We start from the raw sequence: 27,603 nt of genomic DNA on the forward strand, positions 1-27,603 counted from the left end.
TATCTGCATTAAAAAAGAGGAAAGACTTCAAACAATCTAAAAATGCATCCTAAATAATTAGAAAAACAAAAGAAAACCAAATCCAAAATTAGTAGAAGAAAATAAATAATAAGGTCAGGGAAGAAATAAATGAATTTAAAATGAAGAAAACAATACAAAGGAGCAAGCAAATAAAAAGCTGTTTTTTTTTTTTTTTGAAAATTTAAAAAAACATTGACAAACCCTTAGCCAGACTAAGGAAAAAAGAGAGTAAGATATAGATAAATAAAATCAGAAATGAAAAAGGAGACATTACAACTGACACAGCAGAAATTCAAAAGATTAATAGTGGCTACTACGAGCAACTATATGCCAATAAAGTGAAAAATCTAGAAGAAATGGACAAATTTCTAGACTCATGCGCCTGCCAAGATTGAACCAGGAAGAAGTCCAAAACCTGAACAGACCAATAATAAGTGACAAAACTGAAGTCATAATAAAACATCTCCCAGTAAAGAAAAGCCCAAGACCTAATGGCTTCACTGCTGAATATTATCAAACATTTGAAGAACTAATACTAATCCTACTGAAACTGTTCCAAAAAATAGAGGAGAAAAGAATATTTCAAAACTCATTGTTTGAGGCCAGTATCAATACTAAAACCAGACAAATACACATCAAGAAAAGAAAACTACAGGCCAGTACCTCTGATGAATATTTATGGAAAAATCCTAAACAAAATACTAGCAAACGAACTGCAAAAGTTCATTAGAGGCCACGATTCATGGTTCCAGGATTGGTGGCTCATGCCAGTAATCCCAGCATTTTGAGAGGTCGAGGCAGGCCAATCACCTGAGGTCAGGAGTTCCAGGCTAGCCTGGCCATCATGGTGAAACCCCATCTCTCCTAAAAATACAAAAATTAGCCAGGTGTGGTGGCTCACGCCTGTAATCCTAACTACCTTAGAGGCTGAGGCACCAGAATCACTTGAACCCAGGAGGCGGAGGTTGCAGTGAGCCAAGATCATGCCACTGAACTCCAGCCTGGAAAACAGAATGAGACTCTGTCTCAAAACAAACAAACAAACAAAAACAAAAAACACATTAGTTTATTCATCATGACAAAGTTGGATTTATCCCAGAAATTCAAAGATGGTTCAACATACACAAATCAATCAACATGATATATCATATCAACAGAATGAAGGACAGAAACCATATGATTATTTTAACTGATGCTAAAAAGGCATTTGATAAGATCCAGCACCTCTTCATGATTAAAAACCCTCAAAAAACTAGAGCTAGAAGGAACACAGTTCCACATAACAAAAGCCATATTCGATAGACCCACAGCTGGTATCATACTTAATGGGGAAAAACTGAAAGCCTTTCTTCTGGGACCTGAACCACAACAAGAATGCCCACTGTCACCACTGCTTATTCTTGTTTGCAGATTATATAATCTTATATTTGGAAAACCCTAAAGACTCCACAAAAAAACTATTAGAACTGATAAGTGAATTCAGTGAAGTTGCAGGATACAAAATCAACATACAAAACCCAGTAGCATTTCTATATGTCAACAGTGAACCATCTGAAAAAGAAAAAAAGTAATTCAATTTACAATAGCCACACATAAAACTAAATACCTAGGAATTAATCAGAAAAAGGAAAGATATCTATAATGCAAACTATAAAAAACTGATGAAATAAATTGAAGAGAAGATAAAAACATGGAAAAATATTTCATGTTCATGAATTGGAAGGATCAGTATTGTTAAAATAACTGTAATACCCAAAACAATCTACAGATTCAATGCAATAACTATCAAAATACCAATAGCATTCTTTACAGAAACAGAAAAACTATTATAAAATTTATATGAAACCAACAAAGTCCCTGAATAGCCAAATCTATCTTAAGCAGCTCATTAATGAATTTGTAAATTTGTGAGTTTGCTTATATAAACATACAGACTTTAGACTTAGACATTTTGGTGCACAAAATCCTTACAGCACACACACATATATATTCACATATACATGTATATGTGTACACATATATATGTACACATACATTCACATATACAAACAGTATGTGTGTATGTGTGTGTTTATGTGTGTATATATCTATATATCTATATCTATATCTATATATAGCTAAATTAGTATATAACATTGAAGTAAATGTTATTTCTTAGTCAAATACCATGCCATCAAAATGTTGCCCAAATGAATTAAATTTTACCTCACTAATGAGATAGCAAATAAAATTAAACATCAAATGTACCATTGGAAAAAACTATGTAGAGAGATGCAGAGGAAATTCAAATAGTTTTTTAAACTATTTCAACAATCTTGACACTGTTTTCTAAATGCTAAAAGATATTACTCTTTTATAAATATGGTTCTTTATAATATCCGAAGCAGGGAAGTACACAAGTTAACTACAGGAATGGAGTAATTTCCAGCATCCTGAGCATTGTTTGAATTGCCACTCGATGTAGATATCTCGTCTTGAAAAAAATTTGGTTGGATAGAACTCCTATTAGAGTCTGTACGTAATAAACAAATGCTGTTGAGCAAAAATAAATTTATAGGTAAAAGGTGGTAGCAATTGAAATAATTTTATAAAATAACGTTTTGAAATACAATATTTTTGCTACTTCTATTTTCTCTCAATAAACAATATAGTACAGTATATTAAATTATAGTCTTATAGTTCCTTTGTTACCTTTTCAATTTATTTAAAGAGACAAATGGCAGAAGGAAAATCACCAAAGCAGCCTCTCCTTTCCTTCTGCCACATAGTTTTCCTTTGCTTTCTATTTAGATCCTTAACAGAGTTTTTCTACAATATAGAAATTTTTCATCACAGCCTATGCAAAACCTATCCTTTGGGGGACATTTCACAACTCACCACAGGTTTTTTTGTTTCTTTTCCTTTCTTTTTTATTTAAAGACTTTTGAAATACTGCCAATTATTAAATCATGTTTACAACGAGTATAGACTGAACATATACTGCAAGATTTTGAAGTCTCATAAAAATTAAAGTCAATTAGTAACCCCAATAATTGCACACTGACTTTTCAAATACAATAAATTTATATTTGGCTTGCCCATAAAAAATGGAATAATACTCCCTACAGACCTTACAGTAGTAGTAATGATGAAGTACTTGTTGTAATTATGACAAAAGACAAGGAATAGAAATTAGAAAAAGATTCCATTTTTCTTGAAAAGAAATGCTGTATTAGTCCATTTTCACACTGCTATAAAGTCATACCTGAGACTGGCTAATTTATAAAGAAAAGGGGTTTAATTGACTCACAGTTCCACATGGCTAGGAGGCCTCATGAAACTTACAATTGTGGCAGAAGGGAAGAGGCACATCTTACCTGGTGGCAGGTAAAAGAGAAGTGAGCAGGGGAAATGCCAGATGCTTATAAAAGCATCAGATCTTGTGGGAGCTCACTGGCTCACAAGAGAACAGCATGGGGGAAACCACCCCAATGATCTAATCACCTTCCACCTAGTCCCTATCCTGACGCATATTACAATTTGAGATGAGATTTGGGTGGAGACACAGCCAAACCATATCAAATTCCAATGATGTGCCACACCTTGCCAATAAGTACATGTGTTGGAGAAGTATATGTTACAGTAAATAAATAAATAAATAAATAAATAAATAAATAAATAAATAAATAAAAATAAACTTTTCCTTTCATTGTCACACAAATCCGGATGCACCTGAACTTGGCAAGGAAATAAATAAATTTTGGAATACAAGATGAACCACATATACTAGTTAATTTTTAGTGTTCTAAATAATCTCAAAGTACTATGTGTATCAATTTCTTATTGTTGCTGTAACATGTTACCACAAGCTTTGTGGCTAAACACACCACAAATTTATTATCTTAACAATTCTAGAGGTCAGAAGTCTTAAAATCAAGGTGTTGGCAGGACCATGTTCTTCATGAAGACTCCAGGAAATAATCCATTTTCGTACCTTTTCCATCTTCTACAGACCACCCACATTCCTTTGCTTGTGGCCTCTTCCTCCATGTTTAAAGCATGTAGTGTAACATCTTCTTACCTCTGTGACCTCTGCTACTCTGCTAGTCCCTGTTGTGTTGCTATAAAGGAGTAGCTGAGGCTGGGTAATTATAAAGTAAGAGATTTATACGGCTTATAGTTCTGCAGGCTGTACAAGAAGCATGGCACTAGCATCCGCTTCTGCTGAGGGCTTCAGGAAACTTCCACTCATGTCAGAAGGGAAAGGGAAAGCAGATGTATCTCATGGTGAGAGAGGAAGCAAGACAGAAGGGAGCAGGAGAGAAGGAGGATATACCATCCTCTTTTAAACAACCCAATTTCACCTGAACTCAGAGTGAGCACTCACTCATTATCATGAGGACAGTATGAAGCCATTAAGGACTTCACTTCCATGAGCCAAACATCTCCCACTAGGCCACCTCCAATACTGGAGGTCACATTGCAACATGAGATTTGGAGGGGACAAACATCCAAACCGTATCAGCCTTCATCTCATATTTTTGTTGACTCTGACTCTTTACTCCCCTCTTGTAAAGATCCTTATGATTGTAATTATGTTGGGCCTACTCAGATAATCTGAAATAATCTCCCATCTGAAGATCCGTAATCATACCTGCAAAACCATGTAAGGTGGCATTTTCACAGGTTCGAGGGATTAGGACATGAATATTTTGGGAGGGGGGCATTATTCAGCCTACCACACTATGTGAGAAAATATGATATTGAAATTTAACTAAGAATGAAATTTCTTAATTTTCCAGTGTGTTTTCTCTATCAATATTCTAAATGTTTTCAGCATCTGCTATTGAAGCCTGTGGAAGTCTGGGTTTGCAGTTTGGGAAAATTCAGCCCATTTAATTTTTTAAATAAAGGAACTCTTTGAGCAAACATTATTTGCTGCTATTAGAAGGTACATTATCTTCAGATCAAGAGCATGCAATTTATTACACTAAGGGCAAATAATCTCAACTCTCAAAGTCAATTTTCTTTAAATTTATGTTATTAAAGTGTGAGCTGATGCTTACCTGTACATCTGGCTTCTGCTGTGATTATTAGTCTTTTTCTTCCTCTCACTGAACTCTTGTGTATAAAACTCAACTCCCTCAATCAATTTCTGCCCTAGTTCCACTCACAGCAAGTATTTCAAAATTAAAGTTTTAACCAAGAAGGCCCAACACCCACCTCAAGGCCTGAGATATTCAGTGTCCCTCAAATTCTTGTATTTTTATTCTCATCTGATGTCTCCCCATGTATTCACAGAAGCACCAAAAATCTCTCTTGCTGTTCTGCAAAACACAGCTATTTTTTTCATCAAATCTAGCAGAAATTAGCAAAGATTTTTCTTTAATTCCAAACAATTTGACAAATTAAATACTTTTTTCTCTACCACATTTTGCCTAATACATTCAATTTATTTAGCCACGAGTGAAGCAGATGTGAAAACCATAAAATACTCACTGCTTACTTCTTCCACATAGATGGAATAGGTTGCTAAAAGTAGTAAAAACTAGCAAGGTGTTAACGACTGAGACATACGTAGTCAGACTTTAAGTCTTTGCTCATTAGTATTAGTGACTGGGTATTAAAATAATTAGTTGTTGCAGAGTTTTACAGATATGAAATTTCAGTTGTGAACTATAATGGAAGAAATAGATCATCATTAAATAATTTTCACACTATTAAATATTTAATGATGTCAGTCACAATTGGACAATCCTTTAAAGATTTTTAATTATAATAATTAAGTATCTTCTTTAACTATCTTACATAATTGCTGAAATAATCAGAATACTAATGTAGTTTTTTTATTTTCAAAAAGTACGTTACAATCATCTTCGTTGACAAATATTACATGTTTGTTACCAATACGCTTTGGAATAAAAAGATACCTATAAATACAATAAAATGTCTTTGGTTTCCATTTCAATTAATTTTATATTATTATTTAATATTTCAATTATAGTCATGGTAGCTAAACTAATGCAAAATGGTTTATGCATTTCACTTCAAGAAATAATGAAATCCTTCCAGAATTTTGAAGTACGTAAATATTTTGGCATGCATGATGATTGGCTATCCCAAATCATCCATATCCAAATTCTCCTTTGATTTCCTCTTATTATAATGATGCCAGATGCTTAAATATTTACCTTCTCCTACTCTTGCAGGTGGGACAGTCAAGGCTCCAGTTCTAAAAAATGAGCCATAAGCAGAAACTGCAAGAAAAGGGTCCTGAGAACTTAATTCAATGTGCTAACACTGGGTTTCCTACATCTCTTTTTCTTGTGTGAGATACATAAAGCCGTTATTTATTTAAGCTGACAGTTTAAGTTTACTTTGCTTGCATCTGAATAAAATCCTGATATTGGTTTTATTTACTCTTTTATGTCAATTCTTCCAAAATTCTATATGTGTGTGTCTGTGTGATGTATGTCTATATGTGTGTCCACACATATTTACACACATACAGGTAATCACTAGAGAAAATACATTGCAAAAAAAACAAAAATCTTTTGCATTTATAATTTCTTTGTGATAACTTTCTAAAAAGAAAGCTACAGAGAGACGAGAGATGTTATATGTAAAACCATAAAAATAAATAAATGCCATTCAAATAAGTCATCTATAAGGATGACATTCCTGTGTTTTCCTCAAGTTCACTTCTGTGTACCCTTACCCACTTCATTCAAAGCCCTAGTGCTCTTATGAAATCTAAAACATTGTCCGGAACAAAAGTAGTTGCTCTATGAGCATGCTTTATGTTTTTGAGTTCAGTATGCATGGGACATTCAGAAGTATAAATTGAGTTTAGCAACATTTAATAAATGATTTTATTTTCATTTTATCTGTACCTGTATATAACACTAAACTTATTTCATAGCCATTTTTGCTTATCTGGGCCATTTAATAATAAATATCTGGAAAGTATACTTGATAATCCTACTGCAGTAATTACTAAGGTAATTGGCTTTTGAATCTTTAGAAAACTCTATATTTGAACAATAATAATTTAATAATATCTAGAAAGTATACTTGATAATCCTACTGCAGTAATTACTAAGGTAATTGGCTTTTGAATCTTTAGAAAACTCTATATTTGAACCTAAATGGCATCCTGAAATAAAGTGTGCCTTCTATTACTGGGTATTTTAAAATCTTTGACCACTACTATTTCCTTCAGAACTTCTTTATTTCTTAGTAAACTCAGAAATATTATTTCGACTACAACAGTTCAACTCTATCACATCGAATTTAACTAATCCGAATGTCATCATTACATTGTAGTTCATCATTTCATTGAGGTTCTTCTACTATGTGTTTAAAACCCTGTTAAATATTTTACCTGGAATTTGTTTTAATTCTTAAAATTACCCAGATAAATTGCTAAGAGATTTTAAGCAATTTGTCAGATCTCTCGTGATGAATAAGGGACCAATATACAATTTTAGTGAGATCTGACTATAGAAGCAACTTTATAAAACTCTACACCATAACGGCTCTATCTTGCAAAAAGTGCTTTCCCCTTTTCATAGGAATTCACACATTTTACCATTGCTATATTTCACAGGGTCTATGCTCTACTTTTTCAACGATTCTATAAAAACAGCTTCAGTGCTTTGGAGAAATATTGAACTCTTCTTCCCTAAAATTTCTCATCCAATTTGAAGTTTTACAAAAGAGGGTGCTTCGATAACTCTCTCTTTGACATAACCTATTCTTCATTGCTGTTCTGATGCTGAAATAGGCTTGTCAAACTCTGTCTACCAACTCAAGTCATTTGTGGCAACAGAGAGGTACACATTAAAATAAATTAAAGTATGATAGCTATAGTAACTTTAAAACTCTGCTAACATGCTTTTTAAGTTTTAGAGTTTGGCATTTCATAACCATATAGTGTTCTTTCAGAAATCTTGTCAATTTTTGCTACTCTCCTGGTTTCATCTTATCTACAAATTAAATTATTGACAGGTTTTTGTATAAAGTTTCTTGAAGTATTTCATATTTTCACAGTGTTGGCAGTGATTATGCTGAGTCTACAGAAAGCAAATGTAAAGGACTTGGAATTCAGAGGCTCTTATTTATCATTCAAAAAGGCAAGATCCACTTTTGCTTCTAATTCTTTATGTTTTATGGGAAAATAGCTGTGAATTCTGGTAGTTTTTAAATCACTTAATAGTTCCAAGCATGTCTTTATAATTTTCCGGAAACAAAGCCAACTAAGTTATTTTCTTGTAATTTTGAATTATAACATTCTTAAGACTTAGACAAGTAGTTTCAAGAATGCTGAATAAGAATTACATAAATTGAACATAGGCAGAAAAATATTCATTTAGGCATATGTATTTTTGAAATTTTCAAGTTTATCACCAATACATAGATGTACACATATACAATGTACATATGCATATACATATATGTGAATATGTGTGTATCTATGTATACAAACACATAGACACAAACACATGCACACGCTGAAGGATAAGGTAAGGCAAAGAATTCTACATATTTTGCATCAGTACCTGATCCATAGAACAAGTCATTAATCTGTCTGTCTACTTCACCCATCTTCATTTTTCATACAACATGTATAGACTGCTTAAAATATGTACTTTACATTTCAATCCTCAACCAATTTCAAACCACCCTCTCACACATATAGGTGTTAAAAAATCCCTACACACTATAAGGCACTATTTTATAGTGCCATCCAGCACAAATTCTAGAGGGAGGCCACCTAAGTTTGAAATCACGTTTGTTGTTTACTGATTGCATGACACATGGCAAGTTACTTACACACACCTAGCTCAGTTTCTGCATCTGTAAAACAGAAATAGAAACACATACTACTCCTTTCGAAGGTCACAATCTGAATGGTGTGCCCTTTACTTCCACCCATTGGTCAGAATTTAATCACATTGGCACAGCTCACCACAAGCATTGGCAAGCAAATGTGTTCTTTTTTTTTTTTTGAGTCATATAAGCCTCAAAATAAAATAAAGAAACAATTAATGCTAGATGATAAACATAAGTCTATTTTTCTCAATGCAGTAGCAGAAAATTAGTATTTTAAGGTATTAGCCAGATCTTGCCATTCTTTTATTCATAACTTTGGAATAGCTGGCTCTCACCTCACTTAGATGAAAGCCAAAATCTGGCAGGAATTGCTGTATCTAATATTAAGACTTGATAAATGTTTAAAAGCTCAGTCTCTGCGATAAGAAAATGTATGTATGTGTGTAGGCAAACAAATACACACATATTCATTTATTATGAAGTTCACTAATCTAAAAGTCTTGTAACACAGTTTACAAACAATAATAAAACATGCATTCTTCCTTTTTTTTTTTTTTTAGAGACTGAGTCTCGCTCAGTTGCCCCGGCCTGAGTGCAGTGGCACCATCATGGTTCACTGCAACCTGAGTCTCCCAGGCTCAAGCTATCCTCCCACATCAGCCTCCTGAGTAGCTGGAACTACAGCCACACACCATTATGCCTGGCTAATTTTTAAATTTTTTTTGTAGAGATGGGAGTGTTCCTATGTTGCCGCCAGGCTGGTCAAAAACTTCTGGACTCAAGCAATCCTCCTCCTTAAGCCTCCCAAAGTGCTAGGATTACAGTGGTGATCCATGCCCAGCCTACATTATTCTTTATTGAAAATTCCATAACTTTATAACTTCAGATTGAATTGCTATTTCTCCCAAATTCCTCTGTTTAATATTTATATTACCAACAGTAATGTCTCAAATTCAGGCTAAGAATAAATGTTTAATCACTATCCAACTCAACTTACTAGCCTCTCATCTCATTGACAAACAAGTGCATTTTTGACAAGAATGCTGGTTGGTATTTTTGTCTATGTTAATGACAAGACAAAAGTAAAACCATGAAAACATGTCAGAACTTCTCTTATTAGTCAATGATGTGAGTTCCTTCTTTGATACGTCAGTAACCCTTTTTGAATGCTAGTAGAAAATTTCCTCATTTTTTGTGTTATCTTCAATGCAGCTATAGTTTTAGCTGCATTACTGTTTTCTCCATCATTTTATCCATCACTTTCTTAAACCAAGAGACAATTAATAAAGCAATAAATCAGTAACTGATTTGCAGCATTTGACAATTTGCATGCTTTAAACACTCTTGCAATGGCCAGTTATATACCACCAACATGACATCTCTGAATGGAATGTTGAGATGTGAAGTAACACAATTATGTAATATGTAGTACAGGATTTTTTTTTTTTTTTTTTTTTGAGCTGGAGTCTGGTTCTGTCACCCAGGCTAGAGTGCAGTGGCGCAATCTCGGCTCACTGCAGCCTCCACCTCCTGGGTTAAAGCAATTCTCCTGCCTCAGCCTCCCTAGTAGCTGGGACTACAGGTGCGCACTGCCACACTCGGCTAATTTTTGTATTTTTTCAGTACAGACGGAGTTTCACCATCTTGGCCAGGATGGTCTTGATCTCCTGACCTCATGATCTGCCCACCTCAGCCTCCCAAAGTGCTAGGATTACAGGCGAGAGCCACCATGCTCAGCCCTTGTAGTACAGGATTTTTACCATATTGACAAAATAAATGTATATAATGTCAAGACCATATGTGATAGTAAAATATAGTTAAATAATTAGGAAAAATGAGTTTTAAATATTTTCCTTGTTTTTTCTAAAATTTGCTTAATTGTAAGTTTATATAATTAAATTTTTAAAATGGAAACATGGAAATGATTATAGAATTTCCAAGTCACCCCATTTTTATTTCATACTTCAATCAATCATTCTGTATATAAGGGAAGGGACAATAACTCTCAGTTTTAGAATCCAATACTGGGAAATATGCAAAATAAACTTTACATTTCGAAAGAGTATGCGACAGGAGTAATATGGTATCTATTTTCCAGTCATCTCTTCAGTATTGTGTCAGTGCCAAGTGAAGTTGCCTTTCAATATCAAACATCCATTAGATTTGATGACTAGTATTATGATTATCTTACACCTCCCAACATCAAGTAAATATATTGTAGAGAATGTAAGCAAACACAAGTGGCTGAAAATTTCAAATTTATTTCTCAAAAAAGATCATGTTTAGAGATCAAACTCATACATGAACATTTATTCGTTTTTAACGGATGATATTTCTTACATTGGCTTTATTGGCCTATAAGTCTTGTAAATCAGATGAGGCATTCGTCTTTTGTTTTAGCCATAATCAGAGTCTCACATTTTTCACTCTTCTACCTCATAAACTCCAGCAGATTGGGTTATAAATACTAAACTAGTGGGATCTGCTGCCAAATACTGGCATCTCTGCCCTCACTTTTCAATTGTTATTTTTTTTTTTTTCCAGAGGACTTCTATCTTACTCCTATTCCTGTCCTTTCATACCATAGCCTGCAGGCAAAGTTTCCCAGCAGTCACTAACACTGACACTTTCATCATTTCCACAATGGTGCAGATCAAATACAAGAGTCATGCAAATCTTGCAACAATCAGAAAATACAAGGACTCGATAGAAGTGTAAGTATTTCCATTGCAAGAGTCTGAACTTGGAAAAGGTCACACATGTTGGACTTACAACCTATAGAAATGTAAGAAAAGAAAATTGTGTGTGTTTGAATGATGCTTTATATTTTTTAATTTTTAATTGTAGTAAAATATACTTAACATCAATTTACTATCTTACCAATTTTTTTTTTTTTTTTTTTTTTTTTTTTTTTGAGACAGGGTCTTGCTCTGTCACCCAGGCTGGAGTGCAGTGGCAAGATAATGGCTCACTGTGGCCTTGACCTCCTGGTCAAGTGGCCTTCCCACTCCAGCCTCCTGAGTGACTAAGAATACAAGCATGTGCCACTTTGGTCAGCTAATGGTTTCTAGTTTTTGCTAAGACAGGGTCTCACTATGTTGCCCAGATTGGTCTCAAAGCCTGAGCCATTCTTGTTCCTTGAGTCATATATAAAAATGTAGAAAAAAGTAGAAAAAAGTTACTGAAATTTCTAACTACAAAAAAAAGAATATATTTAGCCCCAATATCAATGAACTCCAAAAACAGGAAAAAGGGGCCACTATGTTAGAACTAGTTATTTTTAACCCTGTTCACATCTGAAAATTTAACAAATAAATGTGTGTGTGTTTGTGTGTGTGTGTGTGTGTGTGTGTGCATGAGCATGTCTGTATCTTCCTGTGCTACCATTTAAAATTAAACTAATCATCACTCTGGACAGAAAAAAAATAAAACTATCTATGATCCAGCAATTTCACTATTGGGTATAAACTCAAAGGATATAAAATCAATATGTCAAAGATATATCTGCACTCCTATGATTATCATAGCACAATTCACGATAGCTAAGTTATGAAATCAACCCAAATGCTCACAAACAGATAAATGGATAAAAAAAAGTGGTATTAAAATTCTGTCACTGACAACAACATGTATGAACCTGGAATATATTAAGTGAAATAAGCCAGACACAGGAAGACGAATATCCCTGGATCTCACATATATTCAATCTAAAAAGTGAAACTTGTGGAAGGAGTGAGTAGAATGGAGCTTACCAGGGGCTCAGGGGAGTGGCTGGGGGTATCAGGGTGACATTGGACAAAGGGTAAAAAAATTCAGTTAAGAAGAATAAGCTTAAAAGATCTATTCTACATATGGTGACTATAATGAGTAACAATGTATAGTATACTTAAACCTCCTGAAAGAATAGATTTCAAATGTTACCACAACAAAAAAATAAGTATGTGAAGTAATGCACATGTTAATAGCTTGATTTAGACATTTCACAATTTACATAGATTTCAAAACGTATAATACAGCATAAATATATACGTTTTTATTGGTCAATTATAAAAATAATTTTTTCAAGTATGTGTTATTTGCTCACATATATAACTTGTAGTGTACTGTTGAATTTCTTAGTCATGTTAATATATAATTATTTTTAAAAAATAATATGGAAAAATAATTGAATTTTCTGCTTAGTATATACTAGACAAGACAGAAAGACGAAACCTGTTGCCTAGTGATGCCAAATAAAGCATGCCTTCTACCAGGACTATATTATGATCTATTAGAGGATTCTAAAACTTAGCTTGAATTTTTTAAGTGTTTTTGATTGTGATTTAAATTTTCCCTTTACCTTGCTGTGAAAATAATATAGCAAATGAAACCCAAAGACATGTATCAACCCATGATCCAAGACAAAGATATTACAATTATCTTGGAAAATAAATTGAGACATAGTGGTTAGGCTTTTTAATAACTATTTTAGTTGGATCTTGAAATATCTTTAATAGCTTCGCTTAGGCATGGGCAGAAATGGTCTTCGGATTAATGATGTTCCTGATGTTCCTTGATGTTTCTTATTCCTTGAATTAATGAGATGGAACAAACTGCTGCAGTCAGCAACAAAAGTAAATATTGTACATCAATTCAAGGGGAAACAACAAGTTTTCTATAAGGAAGAAATGCAGCAAAGTTATTGCAACTATGTTTTGTTCTGATGTTCATTTGGAGGCCCAGAAAATAGGATAACCATACTTTAGCTTATATTTCAGCAATTAACCATATAGTTTATTTTCTTCATCTGTATTACTTTGCATATTCTAATGGCTTTTGTTTTACCATTTGGGGACCTCATTGTTCAGATAAGTATATGCAAAATTAATAATTATTAAATAAACAGTTTCAGAGAGACATTTATCATCAAAGTTTCTGTTAAGTTAAATAGTAAAGATAAAGTAGTATCTTGTGGAATCGTATTTGGTGGAAATATTTGATAAAAAATATATATTTTGTAACGTTAACCCTATCTTGAGTATTTTAAATGGAATAAATACTTCTTGGCTATATTGCTTTTGTAAAAACCTTTGATTATTTAATAGAGAAAAGAAAATCATGAGCACCATGAAACAAAAGTTATTTTCACTGCATATTATTGGTAATAGAAACTTAGAAATTCATTTTCTTTGTGCTACATTTCACAAAAATGTTTTTGCTCTCCTAAGATATCTATATTTAAATATAGATAGGCATCATTTCTTATGCATCTATTATAGCCATCCTTTCTTATGCATCTATTATAAGAATAAATATCTATTCTAAGAATAAAAATGTTTTAAAAATAATGATAGTAGCTGTGAAAGACAAGTAGTATAATTAATAGTTTAAAATGTACTTTGGTATAAATTGGAATTAATTTAATTTTAACATCACAAGCAGAATATTATATTGCAGCTCTGCATCATTAGTATAATTTTAATAATATGTACTAGAGTATACTACATATAGCAAATCTGGTGGCTGATCAGCAAATTGTTTCTGATTTCATCCTGGGTACCACAGACTACATTTTCAGGACCCCTTACAGGTGTAACCATGTGACTGAGTGCTGGCCAGTGAAACACCAATGGACATGATGTATACCATATCTACAGCTAATACACAAAATGATTATGCAATCCTCCAAACTTAATTTCAGCTGCAAGATAGAAGATTTAACTGAAGACTCCTGGAGTCTAGTGTTAGACAGAGTTGCCTGATAGAAACCTATACTCCAGAATGACTAGATGGAGCAGAACCACCACCCATGCCCTGCCCTGTTAATTTGCACTGGTCAGTGAAGTAGACACAAAGTTTAGCTGTGATAAACCATGGAGATTTTGTGATCGTAACTGCACTAAAGTTAGGTATGCTAACAAACACAGTGAGAAATATACGTAGGATTCTAATCAGGAAAATAAGCATACAGGATTCAAGGTCACATTCCTCTTAACTCACTGGCCCTGTGAGGCAATTGCTCCTATCTGAATTCCACACAAAGTTCTCCTCTTTTCCAATAGTAATGTATACCCTATGTTAAAGCCTTAGTATTTGGCACATAGCAAAATTCTACATTTCCTATTCCTAGTATTCCTTGGAGCTGGCTGTGAGTCTAAGTGTCTACAGACTGATCTGGAGCAGAAAATACAGTTATAATCTGCAGGTATTCTTAAAAACCTTTCTTGCTTTTCATCTTTGTATAGGCTGAGTCTTGGACTTGGCAATGTACCAGCTTTTACCACACAGATTAAGAAATAACATCCTGGCTAGGTGTGGTGGCTCACGCTTATAATCCCAGCACTTTGGAAGGCCAAGGTGGGTGGATTACAAGGTCAGGAGTTTGAGACCAGCTTGTCCAACATGGTGAAACCTAATCTCTACTAAAAATACAAAAATTAGCTGGGTGTGGTGGCATGCGCCTGTAATCCCAGCTACTCAGGAGGCTGAGGCAGGAGAATCGCTTGAATCTGGGAGGTGGAAGTTGCAGTGAGCCAAGATCACACCACTGCACTCCAGCCTGGGCAATAGGGCAAGACTCCATCACCAAAAATAAATAAATAAATAAATAAATAATAAATAAAATAAATAAATAAAATAACATCCTAGTTAATAGCTTAGCAGTCAAATGGCTGAACTTTTTTTTTTTGTCCCTAAATGACAATGTGGTCTAGACCATATGAGAGGGAAACAAATTGCTGTCTTACTAATGCTGCAGTATATTTTGGCCTCATCAGTATGGCAACTGAACATCTATCCTAACAAATAAATACATCTTATATATAAAGATAGTTTACCTCATTTGTTCAACTCTGAATTTGGATGAGCAAGTTCCAGAAATGCCTCCTGAGTTTCTAGTATTATCAATTTCTCTTAAACCCTGTTGTCCGCTGCCTTGGGTTGACTAATCTTTCTGATTAGTCTCCTTAATATATTGAAAAGAAAAACCACCATGTTCTCTTGCACATTCCAGAATAGATAATATTTTGTCCATACCTGCCTTTTTTCCTCTCTTCTTCTGAATAATTGTCCCCTATGACATTTACCTCTTTTCTGCTTATAAACTTCTTAAAAATATATGCCTTTTAGCTGTTGTAAGAAAAATTATTTCCTTCATTGGTATAGTATAATAGTCCATGAACACTATAGGATAGAAAAGGGAACAATTGGGGAATTGCTTAATTTTAAAAAAAAATTTGATGTAAATAAGATATAAAGGAAAAAAACACTAATCTTGTTGATATAGGCACTTTACAGAAAAGAGATGACCAGAATGTAAAAAAGTTCCTGAAGATAAAGAGTATATCTACTCTCCCCTGTCTATTTAACTCATTACATCTAGGAAATATTCATTGGTTAAATTATTACTAAGCTTATGTGTCATTATACAATCACTTATAATTTGCTTTCTGTGTCTGTGGTAACAATGACTTTTGCTGTGAATAGTTCAGATCACTTCTAATTTTAAAAATACCTTAATTGATTTCTTACTATATTCCCTCAAGAAAAGCTTCTAATTACTACTGGTGTCATTTTTGTTCCTTCTTTGATGTTTAACTTTGATAATTGAGAAAAGACAAGCTCCACTGAAATCATTAAATTACAACGATCTTCTACTTTTCTAGATAATTTAGATTGAAGGCTGCATTTTAAAAGACACCATTGTATATTATCACTGTTGACCTTCAAGTCAGAATACCTGAGCTCATATCTGAGACTGTCACAAATCTGCTTTTTAAAATTATGTTTCATAGCACCAAACTCTTTAAAATGAAGGCACTAGACAAGATGATACTTCTTTTTAATTAGTTGTTGAATGTATACAAGAGAATAATTCTAAAATACATTTGAGGGTCAATACAACAATGAAATAAATGTCCGTGTGTGCATTCAGGTTAAAAAATTGATCAGGAAGTCCTAGCCAGAGCAATCAGACAAGAGAAAGGGATAAGAGGCATCCAAATTGGAAAAGAAGTCAAACTATCTCTACTTGCTGATGATTTGATTATATACCTAAAAAACCCTATACACCAACAGTGTCAAAGTTGAGAATCAAATCAAGGACTCAATCTCTTTTACAAAAGTTACAAGAAAAAGCAAAGAGACAAACAAACAAACAAAAATATACTTAACCAAGGAGGTGAAAGATCTCTACAAGGAGAACTACCAAACACTGCTGAAAGAAATCACAGATGATGCAAACGAATGAAAATATATCCCATACTCATGGATTGGAAGAATCAATATCATGAAAAAGACCATATGTCTGAAATTATCTACAGATTCTATGCAATTTTTATCAAAATGCCAAAAGCATTTTTCACAGAATTAGAATAAATAATCCTAAAATTTATATGGAAACAACAAAGAACCCAAATAGCCAAAGTAATTCTAAGGAAAAAAAATCTGGAGGCATCATATTACCGGACTTCAAATTATATTACAATCATATAGTTACCAAAACAGCATGGTACTGGTATAAAAGTAGATACATAGACCAATGGAACAGGACAGAGAATCTAGAAATAAAGTCAAATACTTACAACCAACTGATCTTCAACAAAGCATACAAAAACACAAATTGGGGAAAGGACACCTGATTAAATAAATGGTGCTGGGTAAACTGGATAGCCATATGTAGAAGAATGAAGCTGGATCACCACCTCTCACTGTATACAAAAATCAACTCAAGATAGAACAAAGACTTAAATCCAAGATCTAAACCCACAAAAACATCAGAACACCTAGGAAAACTCTTCTGAACCATTGATCTAGGCAAAGAATTTATGACTAAGACCCCAAAAACAAATGCAACAAAAATAGAAATAAATAATTGGGACTTAATTGAACTAAAAAGTTTCTACACAGCAAAAGAAGTCATCATCAGAGTAAACAAAAACCCCACAAAATGGGAGAAAAATATTTGCAAACTAACAAATGCTGGCAAGGATGTGGAGAAAGGGAACACTACCACACTGTTGGTGGGAATGTAATTTAGTACAACCAATATGAGAACAATTTGGAAGTTTCTCCAAAAATTAAAAACAGAACTATCATATGATCTGAGTATCCCACTGCTGGGTACATTCCTAAAAGAGAGAAAATCAATATGCCCAAGAGTTATATGCATTTCCTTGTTTGTTGCAGCTCTGTTCACAATAGCCAAGATTTGGGAGCAACCTAAGTGTTCATCAACAGAGAATTGGATAAAGAAAGTGTGGTACTTATATACAATGGTGTACTATTCACCCATAAATAAAGAATAAAATTCAGTCATTTGCAAAAACATGGATGGAATAGGAGGTCGCTATGTTAAGTGAAATAAGCCAGGCACAGAAACACAAACATCATGCACTCTCACATATTTGTGGGATTTAAATCAAAATAATCAAACCTATGGAGAGTGAGAGTAGAAGGATGGTTACCAGATGCTAGGAAAGGTAGTGGGGGCTGGGGAGGGAAGGAGGCAGAGATGATTAATGGGTAAAAAAGATAGAATGAATGAATGAGGTCTAGTATTTGATAGAACAGGGTGACTATAGTTGATAATATTTTAATTGTACATTTTAAAATAACTAAAAGTATAATTGGATTGCTTGTAACACAAAAGATAAATCCTTGCAGGGATAGATACCCCATCTTCCATGATGTGATTATTACGCGTTGCATGACTGTATCAAAACATCTCATGTACCCCATAAATATATGCATGTACTATGTACCCACAAAAATTAAAAAATTAAAAACAGAAAGAAAATATTTATAAACTGTACATCCACAAAGGACTACTATCCAGGATCTACAAGGAACTCAAACAAATCAGCAAGAGAAAAACAAAAATCTCATCAGAAATGGGCAAATGACACGAATAGACATTTCTCAAAAGAAGATAAATAAATGACCAACAAACATATGAAAATGCTCAACATCACTAATCATCAGGGTAAATCAAATTAAAACCACAGTAAGATACCACCTTACTCCAGCCAGATACGTCCCTGATTGAAGGTTAAAAAACAATAGATGTTGGCATGGATATGGTAAAAAGAGAATTCTTATACACTGCTGTTGGGAATATAAATTAGTACAATCTCTACGGAAAACAGTATGGAGATTTCTTAAAGAACTAAAAATATATCTACCATTCTATCCAGCAATCTCATTACTGCATTGTATACCCAAAGAAAAATATGTCATTATATAAGAAAAGGCAACTGTATGTGAATGTTTATCACAGCACAATTCACAATTGCAAAGATATGGGACGCACCTAAGCACCCATCAACTGATGAGTGGATAAAGAAAATGTGGTATAGTGTGCCATGGAATACTACTCAGACATAAAAAAGAATGAAATAATGTATTTTGCAGCATCTTGGATGTAGTTGGAGGCCATTATTCCAAGTGAAATAACTCAGAAATGGAAAAACAAATACTGTGTGTTCTTATCTGTAAATGGGAGTTAAGCTATGAATATGCAAAGACATACAGAGTGATGTAATGGACTTTGGAGACTCAAAAGTGGGGAGGGTGGGAAGGGGATGAGGGATGAAAACTACTTATTGAGTACAACATTCGCTATTCAGATGATGGGTGCACTAAAATCTCAGACTTCACCATTACACAATTTATCCATGTAACCAAAAACCACTCGTACCCCAAAAGCTATTGAAATTAAAAAAAAAACCACACCACGTGCCCCCATACACACACCCACACACACGTGTACATATATATGTAATAAGTCATAACCATTATCTTTGTAGTCCCTATTGACACACCTCAATCCATTGCCTCTCTGACTTTTGAGAAAATATGACTATACTGAATTTTACATATTATTGGCATTCATTTCTATATAATTTTATCGTATATCTTAGCAACTTGTACAGTGAAACAATTTTAGCCTTTAAGAAATTATAATTGTCAGTCTAATTGTATATCTATCTAGATCCATATCTATATCTAATCTAGAAAGATCTCTTAAATTTTTGACACTTTTAGGATTTTTCTGTAGTGGTCATATTCCCTGCATATGAATTATTTTCTATTTAATGACTTGGGATTCACTGGGATTTCTGAATTGGAGGATTACTGTCTTTCATCTATTAGTTCTGGAAACTTCTCTGATAATACTTCTTTCCTATTTTCTTTCTCCTCTTCTTTTCATAGTATCCTCCATAGTTCCTAATCTCTTTTGCATGGTTTCTGTGCCTATCTTACTCTGCACTGCATTCGAGATAGATTCCTCAGGATCTTTTTTCCCATATTTTAGTTTTATTGCAGCTATGCCTAAACTTATAATTACATCATCATTTTTATTTTTTGAAATTCTGTTTTGCCCAAATTTACCTAGGTATTTTCTATAGTTTCTTCATTTCTGACATTTACTCATACTGGAAATTCCCAGTTTTATTCAAGTACCTAAATTGTTTTTAATGTGAAATGTACTACGCATGTAGAAAAGTTTATAAAATGTAAATGTAGAAATTGATAAGTCATCCCAGAGTGAGACTTGTATGATTTTCACCGAGGTCAAAAAATAGAACATTTTCAGCACTCCTCTCCTCAAATCCTTTCCAAATCATGATGTCCTCTGTATCCTGTAAATACAATTACTATCCTGAACTTTATGGCAACCACTTAGTTATTTTCTGTTTTCTACACTTATACACACACTTATCACGTGTCTAAATTAATGCTGTTGATTTTTGACACTAAATAAATAGAATCCTTTGACTTTATTCTCTTCCCTTAAAAAAATGTGTTGTAAATACTGGTGAGAATATGGAGAAAGGGGAACTCTTACACAACATTAGTGGGAATGTAAATTAGTACAGTCATTATGGAAAGGAGTATTGAGGTTTCTCAAAAAATTAAAAATAGAACTACTATTAAATACATAATCCAGCAATCTCATTACTTGGTATATACCCAAAAGTATTGAAATCAGTATATCAAAGAGATATGCTTGTCACAGCATTACTCACAATAGCCAAGATATAGAATCAACCTAAATGTCTACCAACAGACGCATGTATAAAGAAAATGTGGTATATCTACACAATGAAATATTTCCATTTATTAGCTATCAAAATACAATCAATCCTGTTATTTAGGGTAACATGGATGCACTTAGAGGACATTATGTCAAATAAAATAAACGACAGAAAAAGATGAATACTACATAAACTCATTCATATGCGGAATCATATGTGAATTCATATTTGGAAAGTTGATCTCATAAAAGTAGAGAAAGCATAGTGGTTACCAGAGGCCAGTGGTTCGAATAGGGAGATGTTGATCAACAAGTACAAAGGTATAGTTAGATAGAAATAAGTTTTTGGGTTTTATTATGTAGTAGAGTAAACACAACTAATAACAATGTATTGTATATTTCAATATAGCTAGAGAAGAGGATATGGAAAGTTATCACCACAAAGAAATGCTTAAGGTTTAACCTTTAACTTGGTGGACATGCTGACTACCCTGATGTGATCATTATGCAATATGCATATGTATTGAAACATCACACTGTAGCATACTGTGTCCATTACAAAGTACAATTTTTTAAAATGAGTTGTGACATTCATTCACCTTCTTGTGTTTGGTAGAAATATTTTCATTTTTATTATAGTATTAGATGGTGAAAATACCATAGTTTATGAATATATCTGATTCTCTGTTGACCATTATTTTGTTTCCTGTTTGGGGTATAATACAAAAATATTATGAATGTTCTTATTATGCCACTTAGAAAATATATAATAATTTCATTTTTGTTAATTTCCAGGAGTATAGTTACTTTCTCATAGGATACGTGGAACCTCATTTTTGCTACATGATGCCAAACTATAATCCAAATTAGTTGTACTTGTATCCACTCCATCAGCAGTATATGATTATTTCCACTGCTACACTGTCACAAACACTTAGTGCTATCAGTATTTAAGTTTACTCATCTATATAGTAGATTCTCATTTGGGTTTTATTTTGTATTTTCTAGATTATGAATAACATTGAGCAGCTATTTATATAGTCACCAGACATTGGATTTTGTATCTATTGAACTTAATATTTAAATTTCTTTTTCATTTTGTCAAATTTGATGTTTTAATGTTTTTAAAATGTGTGTTATTAATCACATGTTTTGTATCTATCTTTTACTCTCTGGCTTGCCATTTCTCTCACTTATTGGTGTTTTGAATGAAACGAGTTTTTAGTTTTAATGTTGTTCAAATAAGCTATCTTTCTTTAAGGGTAAATACCCTTCCTCTCACATTTGAGGATTCTTTCTCTTTCATAGTTCATTACATTTTCCTCTACTATCACCTACGGATTTTATTGTTTACTCTTTCACAAATGTCTACAATGCAACTGACATTGAAATCTGGGTATACTATATGTGACAAGTCTCTTTTTTTTCCACATGAAAATACAATGTTTCTAGCGACATTTATTAAAAGAATGTTTCATCACTGTCCTGAAGTGATGACTTTGTTATAAATCAACTCTTATACATGAATGGATCAGATTCTCTCTCATTGCCTAATTGTTCTATTCTAGTCCACTAGGCATTTCTATGTTTTCCAGCAAGTTTTGACATCCAATAGAACCAATAGTCTGACCTAGTTCTTTAAGAATCTTCACTATGATTGACTCTTTATATTTTTGTATAAGTTGTAGAATTAATTTTTGAATCTCTTCAATAAAATCTGTTGAGATTTTGATTTGTATCACATTGTATGAATAGATGAATGAGGATAATTGATATCTTTATAGTTAATGTTCACCTACTTATTTAGGTTTTCTTCTTTCCACTGTTTTATATGTTTTTGCATAGAAGTCTTGCAAAAATTTTGTTAGATTTGATTCTATACATTTGATGGCATTTGATGTAATTATAAATGGTATTTTGTTTAAAATTTTCTAACAATTTTTATTTGTGCATGGTAACACAAATGATTGACATATTCAACTTTTTCCTGAGAAACATGCTAATCTCATTTATTCCTTTCAATAATTTGTCAGATTATTTTGATTTTTTAATATATATAGTCGTAATATCTGCAAATAATAAATCTTGTATTTATTCCCTTCTAATACATACCCTTTATTTTTCTTGCCTGTTCTACTGATTGGTGATGCCAATTCAATGTTGAATAGAAGTGGTGAGAGAGTCAAATTGTTTTATTTCCAATTTTAAAAGAAAAGTTTTCAAGATGTTATTATTAAACATAATAGGGATATTTGTAATTTATGTAGATACACTTTATCAGATTAATGACATCTTGTATTCTCTGTTTTACAGTTTTTAAAACATCATATATGCTTATTTTTATCAAAAATAAGCCTTTCTGCAACGATTAAAATTACTAGATATTATTTCCTATATATAATGTGATGAATTATATTAGATCATTTTCTAACATCATGCTGACCTTATGCTATTGAAATAAATTCAAACTTTTCATCACACATTACCCTATGTATTATCTTTTCTGAATTTGATTTTGTAATATTTGAAGATCTGTATGTCCATGCTTGTTAATAGTATTAGTTTATAATCTTCCTTTCTTAAAATGTTTTCTAATAATAAACAGTTTTCTGGAATCCTTTATTAAATTTTTTTAAATTTATTTTATTTTATTTTATTATTATTATACTTTAAGTTTTAGGGTACATGTGCACATTGTGCAGGTTAGTTACATATGTATACATGTGCCATGCTGTTGTGCTGCACCCATTAACTCGTCAATTAGCATTAGGTATATCTCCTAAAGCTATCCCTCCCCCTCCCCCCACCCCACAACAGTCCCCAGAGTGTGATGTTCCCCTTCCTATGTCCATGTGTTCTCATTGTTCAATTCCCACTTATGAGTGAGAATATGCAGTGTTTGGTTTTTTGTTCTTGTGATAGTTTACTGAGAATGATGATTTCCAATTATTTTAAACAAATTTTCTGGAAGAGTTTGGCAAAAATTACAATTTTTAATAATACATTTTTGTTTGAATTTGCTAGTGAACCTATACAGGCTTATAGATAGCATGGTGAGATTGGTTTATTAATAACTAATTTAATTTATTTAATAGTTATAGGTTCCTGAAGATTTCCTATCCCTTTTTGAGCCAGTTTCATAAACTTTAACATGCCTTTGATTTGCCCATATCATGTATACTTTGTAGTTTATTCACTTAAAACTGTTGATTTGTTTGAATAATTAAAACAAAATGCTATAGAATTTGGAGCAATGTTCATCTTGTCATTCCTAAATCCAATTATTTGTTTCTTATCCCTTTTTTGACTAGTCTTTTACTTTTATTGCACATTTGTGTTGTATTTTATTAATTCTAATTTTCATTATTTTTGTTCTTCTACATTCCTTGCATAGTCAGTATTTTTTTGTTTTCCTCAGAGAGCCCATTTGTTTTTAGTATTTATTTATGCCTAAAATATTTAATTAGAGCAATAGTGTTTCTCTAAGGATGGATTTAGTTGAGCTCAGAGGTTTGATTTGTTGTATTTTCATTATTATTCGACTCCAAGCATTTTCAAATTGCCACTGTGATAACTTTTTGATCCATGTGTTATTTAGACATATATTTCTTTATTTCTAAACACATAGGAAATGTGTTTCTAGATTAAAGGTAATGCATTTAGAGAATATACTCTGTATAAATTCAGTATTTTAAAAATGATTGAAATATGCTAACATGTAGTCATTTCTGTGAAAAGCCCATATGTGTTTGAAAAGAGTGTGCACTCTGCTGTTGTTGGACACAGAATTCTATATACGTAAATTAATTTATTAATGATGCTGTTCAAAGTTTATGTATTGTTTCTAAATATATATATCTACTATTCTATCAGTAATTAAAATATTCCATTACAGTTGTGAATTTGTCTATTTTTCCATTCAGATCTATAATTTTTATATACATTTTAATACTATATTATAAATTATATAAAGATTTTAATAGCTTTAAAATCTATGGATTTAATTCTTCATCAAGATGAAGTGTCACCTTTATATGTGATGTACTTACATTCGTTTCTTGAATTCTCTCAACACAGTTTCATGGGCTTTCTTTTGGTTAGTATTTTTAAGTATATTATTTTCCATTTTCTACACTTTCTGTAAACTTCTATTTTAAATTACTTGTTTATAAGTAGTATATTGTTTGATTTCTATTTTACACACAGCTAGCAATCATTGTCTTTTCACTGATGACTTCACTTATTTATACTTAATATCATTATTATACATTAATAATGATATTAATATTGTAGATGAATTTAAATGACCATGTTATTGAGTATTTATACACAATTTCTTGAAGCTATAGTATAATTTTTAACACTTTTGTAAAGTTTTAATATGGAGTGAATTGTGTCTTCACAAAATTAATGTGTTGAAGCCCTAACACCCAATGTGACTATATTTGGAGATAGGGTCTTTAAAGAAGTAATTAAGGTTAAATGAGTGTTAAGAATGGGACCCTAATCCAATAGGACTAGAGTCCTTATAAGAAAAGGAAAAGGAATCATGTATGCACACACCCAGAGAAAGGGCTACCTGAGGACACAGCAAGAAGGTAGCTGTGTGCAAGCTAAGGACAGAGACCTCATGAGACATCAACCCTGCCAGCACCATGATCTTGAACTTCCAGACTCCAGAACTGGGAAAATACATTTGTCATTTAACCCACCCAATCTGTTGTATTTTGTTATGGCATTCCTAGTAGACTATACAATTCTTATTCATGATTATCTTTAATTAATGAGCCTGCTCTATTATCTATATTCCTTTTTTTCCCCTTATATGTTGGACATTTTCACAGTATCCTTTATGTCTATTTTATCATGTATCCTAGATTTTTCAATTCTCTTCATTCTTCATTCAGTACACTTTCTACTAAATTAACTTCTAGTTTACTAATTTCTTTTTCAGCTGTGTCTACTCTCTTCTGACATTCCCACTAGCTTATTTCTGGTTTGTCTTTACTTTTATAATTGTCATTAGATTATGTTTATTTTAACATTTCCAGGACACTGATTAAATTGTCAATATACATTGTATTTCATTGAATATAATAAGCAGTAATTTAATATCTTTTCCATCAATATATATCATCAGTCCCTATGTATCAGTTTGATTATTTACTACTGCTATTGTTTTCATATATTTTACCCTTAACAGATGACATGATTGTCTATACAGAAAATCCCAAAGAAGCAACAAGAAACTGATGGGACTAATAAGTGAGCATACCAAAGTCATAGGACAGAAGATCAATATACAAAAATGTATTGATTTTCTCTATATTATCAAGGATCAATTGGAAGAGGAAATTTAAATTTAATACTATTTACAATAGAACGTAATATAAAATAGATATAGATCTAACAAAATGAGGAAATAATCTATATGTGGAACTACAAAAAGAGCTCCACTTTTTTTTACTCCAAAAAGTAAAAGAAATCAAGGCTCTATATAAATGGAGACATTATTTGTTAATGGAGAGAAGATTCAATATTGGTGTGCCAATTATTTTCAGAATGACTTACATATCCATACTATCCCAATCAAAATGCCAGCAAGCTATTTTGTTGATGTTGACAAACTGATTCTAAAGTTTATATGAAAAAACAAAAAAGATCTACAATAGCCATCACAATACTAAAGAAAAACAAAATTTTAGGATAGAGTTTACAGCATACAATAAAGCTATAGTAAACCTGACAGCAAGGTACCATTGAAAGAATAAACATAGATCACTTATATAGAGTACAAGACCCTAGGGGAAGAGGATACACACACATACACACACATACACACACACACACACACACACACACACACACACACCTCACATATATTATTTAAATTTAAATTCATTTTATTATATAAAAATTAGTTGAATATATTTATATACAAAAGAACAAAGAAGTGCAATCAATTCAATGGAAAAATGGTAGTCTTTTCAATAGATGGTACTGAAACATATCAGATGCCCATATTAAAAAAAAAAAAAAGGAGTAGGAGGAGGAAAAGAGACCATGTTCATCATCATGTAGCAGACCTGTTACCTTTCACACACACATAAAAACCTGAAAATGGATCATAGATCTAAATATAAAATGTAAAACTATAAAATCTCTAACTTCTAAAAGAAAATGTTGGAGAAAATGAGATAACATTGGGCTTAGTAAAGAATTTTTACATATATATAAAAAAGCATGATCTATGAAAGAAAAAATTTATAAGTGAAAATTAAACATTTCTGCTCTGCGAAGGACACTTAAAAAATTAAATATTAACCAGAAGTAGAAGAAAATACTTACGAGACATATACATGGCAAATCACTTGTATGTAATACATGCAAAGAGGTCTTACAACTGAACAATAAGAAAACAAACAACACATTTTAAAATGTGCAAAAGATCAAAACATCTCAATAAGAAGATATGTAGATGGCAAGTAAGCACATGTAAAATGATGCTCAGCATAGTTTGGCATCAGAGGATTGAAAATTAAAACAAAACTGACATAACACTACACACCTAGTACAATGATTAAAATCCAAATATCTGACAATGCCAATTGCTGGTGAGGATGTGGAATAAAAGTAACTCTCATTCATTGCTGATGGAAATGCATACTGGTGCAACCACTTTGGATAAGAGTTTGCAAGTTTCTTACACAGCTAAACAATTTTACCACACACTCTGAGATTTGTACTCCTAT

This window comes from Pan paniscus, chromosome 4 (genome assembly GCF_029289425.2).
Source record: "Pan paniscus chromosome 4, NHGRI_mPanPan1-v2.0_pri, whole genome shotgun sequence".
Classification (NCBI taxonomy): domain Eukaryota; kingdom Metazoa; phylum Chordata; class Mammalia; order Primates; family Hominidae; genus Pan; species Pan paniscus.